Below are 3419 nucleotides of genomic sequence, written 5' to 3'. Positions count from 1 at the left end.
GTTTGGAGATAAGTGTACACCCATGAAACCATCACCACAATCTTTGCCATCAACATATCCATCGCTTTCAAAAGTTTCCCACTGCCCTCTTTATTTGTATGTGTGATAAGAATGCTTAACTTGAGATCTACTTCCTCAGCAAATGTTTAAGCATACATAGTGCTGTTAACTATAGGCACTTTGCCATACTATTCACCTTGTATATCTACAACTTTGTACCCTTTGACTAATACCTCCCTATCTCTCCCTCCTCTCTGTTTCTGGCAACTGCCATTCCATTCTGTGTGCCTGTGAATTTGACTACTTTAAATTCCTCAGATACGTGCTATCACATACTGTTTATCCTGTGTCTAGCTTATTTCACTTAGTGTAATGTCCTCCAGGTTCATTCACATTGTTGCAAACAGCAGGATTTCCTTCCTTTTAACGGCTACATGATATTCCATTGTATGTATAAACCACACATTCTTTACCCATTTATCCATTGAAGGACATTCAGATTTGCTCCCATGTCTGGCCTATTGTGAATAAAACTACCTGCACACCCCCTACTAGGGATCAAGCCCAACGCCCGGGCATGTGCCCTGACTGGGAATAGAACTGTGACCTCCTGGTTCATAGGTTGATACGCAACCACTGAGACACACTAGCTGGGCAGTATTTCTAATTTTTTGAGGAACTTTCATGCTGTTTTGCAAAGTAGCTGCCCCAATTTATATTCCTACCAACAATATGCAATGGTTTCCTTTTCTCCATATCCCTGAAACACTTATATTTGGGGGTGTTTTTTTCATAATAGCCATCCTAACAGGGGTAGGGTGATATCGCGTTGTGATTTTGATTTGCATTTTATGGTTAGTGATGTTAAGCACCTTTTCATTTACCTGTTGGCCATCTGTATGTCTTCTCTGGACAATTGTTTATTCAGCTTTCCCCCATTTTTAAGTCAGCTTATTTCTTTTTCTGCTGTTGAGTTTTAGAAGTTCCTTATATATTTTGGATATTAACCCCTTGGCAGATATATGGGTTGCAAATATTCTCTCCCATTCCATAGCATGCCTTTTCATTTTGCTGTTTCCTTTGCTCTGCAGAAACTTCCTAGTTTGATGTAATCCCATTTGTCTATTTTTGTTTTGATTGCCTGTGCTTTTGATGTCATGAACAAGAAATCATTGCTAAAACCAATGTCATGAAGCTTTTTGCCTACGTTTCCTTCTAGTTTTATAGTTTGAGGTCTTACACTTAAGTCTTTATTACATTTTGAGTTGATTTTTGTGCATGGTGTAAGATAAGGGTCTAATTTCATTCTTTTGCTTGCGGATATCTAGTTTTCCCAAGACCATTTATTGAAGAGACTATCCTTTCCCTAATGTGTATTCTTGACATCTTTGTTGAATTTCAGTTGACTTGTATACGCATGGGTTTATTTCTGTGCTATCCATTCTGCTTTATTGGTCTATATGTCTATGCTAGTATCATACTATATTGATGACTATATTTTTATATTTTGAAATCAGAAAGTGTGATACTTCCAGCTTTGTTGTTCTTACTTAAAATTACTTTAGCTATTCGGGGTCTTTCATAGTTCCATAGTAAATTTAGATTTTTTTATATTTCTGTAAAAAAATTCCATTAGATAGGGATTACATTGAATCTGTAGATCATTTTGGGTAGTATAGCTATTTTAACAATATTCTTCCCACCCATAAACAATAAACAGAGGGTGTTTTCCATCTATCTGTGTCCTCTTTAATTTTTTTCATCAGTACTTTACAGTTTTCTGTGTACAAGTCTTTCATCTCCTTGGTTAAATTTATTCCTGAGTGTTTTATTCTCTTTCATGCTATTGTAAATTTCTTTTTTGGTTAGTTCATTGTTAGTGTTATAGAAACACAACTGATTTTTTCCACTTGTTTATATATTCAAGCCTTTATTAGTCTATATAACATGCATCGCACAAAACCTGGCACCAGTGATTCAGTCTTTGGTGCTATTAGACAAGTCAGGTTTCCTATGACCAGAAAGGAGAGAGAATGGCAGAACTCATGAGAACTCCTGTCACAGAGATGAAGCAGGTTCCAACTCATCAACCTGGCCCAGGGAAGAAGACAGGGAGCACATCCACAAAGGCTATCTGCCCTCTGCCTGGAATGCAGCAAGATGGTGTGTGTTTGTTTTTCTTGGTTCCTGCAGCCCTTGCCAACCCACATGAGTCTCCATCTCCTGTTCCTAAAACCAGTCAGGCAACTGGTGTCAATTTCCCCTGTACCTGCAGCACATATCCTTCCTTGGGTGTCTCTATCTCCTGTGCCTGCATCTAATACCAGGCCTCCAATGTCTCACTCCATATGTCTCCATTCTATTCCATCCCTATTCCACCCCTGTGCTTCAGCCTTACCAGTGCATGTATGTCTATGTTCTGTGTGCCTCCAGTCCATCTGGACAACCAGTGCTTTCACTTACTGTTCCTCTAGCCCCTGTCTGAACTCCTGTTTCCTTACCCTGTGCCTGAAGCCCATGTGTACCTCAAGTGTCTCCACCTACTATGCCTCACTTGGTTGTGGTTCACCTACAGTGGTTCCTTCCAGGTTTTGCCCATTGTTAATAACTCTGTCTTATGTGTGTTCTTAGTGGTTTTTATATTTTCATAACAGAGGGCACAACTGTTGCGCCACATGGTGACACTATGCTTAGCTTCACAAGAATTTTCCAATAAGTTCCCCACTCTAATTTTTACAGCTTTGCATCTTATATTTAAGACAATGAATGCTTTTGAGGTCATTTGTGTCCCAGGTGCAAAGTTTGTGTCTTTGTTCATTTAATTCCTTATGATTGTCCATTTGTACTCTCATCATTTGTTGATGATAACTAAAGACTAAAAAGACTATCTCTTCTGTGCTGATGTGTCTTTATTCTTCTGGCCAAGATCAAGTTGACTGTACTTGCACAGTTCTATTCATGGACTCTGCTTTGTTTCATTTATCTGTATGTCTATTCATTTTAAAATAACATGCTCTTTTGATAATTGTAACATTATAATAAATCTTGAAACTGGGAAAGTGTGAATTCATCGACTTGTTCTTCATCAGTTTTGTCTAGACTACTCAATGTTTAAAATGAGTTTGCCGATATCTACAAAATAGCTTGCTGAGATTTTTACTGGGATTCACTGACTCTAAATCACTTTAAAAAGAAGTGACATCTTAATAATATTGTGCCTTTGATAATGAACAAGGAATATATCTCAACTTATTTATTTTTCTTTCATTGCTTTAAAAGTGTTTCATATTTTTTCTTTTTTTTAATTATTCAATTTGTTTAAACTAAAAAAAAAAAAGTTCCGCCAAAGTCAATGTGGCTCAGGGGTTGGGCATGGACCCATGAACTAAGAGGTCACATTTCGATTCCCAGCCAGGGAA

This window comes from Myotis davidii, unplaced genomic scaffold (genome assembly GCF_000327345.1).
Source record: "Myotis davidii unplaced genomic scaffold, ASM32734v1 scaffold118, whole genome shotgun sequence".
NCBI classification, from domain to species: Eukaryota; Metazoa; Chordata; class Mammalia; order Chiroptera; family Vespertilionidae; genus Myotis; species Myotis davidii.
Note: the sequence above shows the minus strand (reverse complement) of the source record.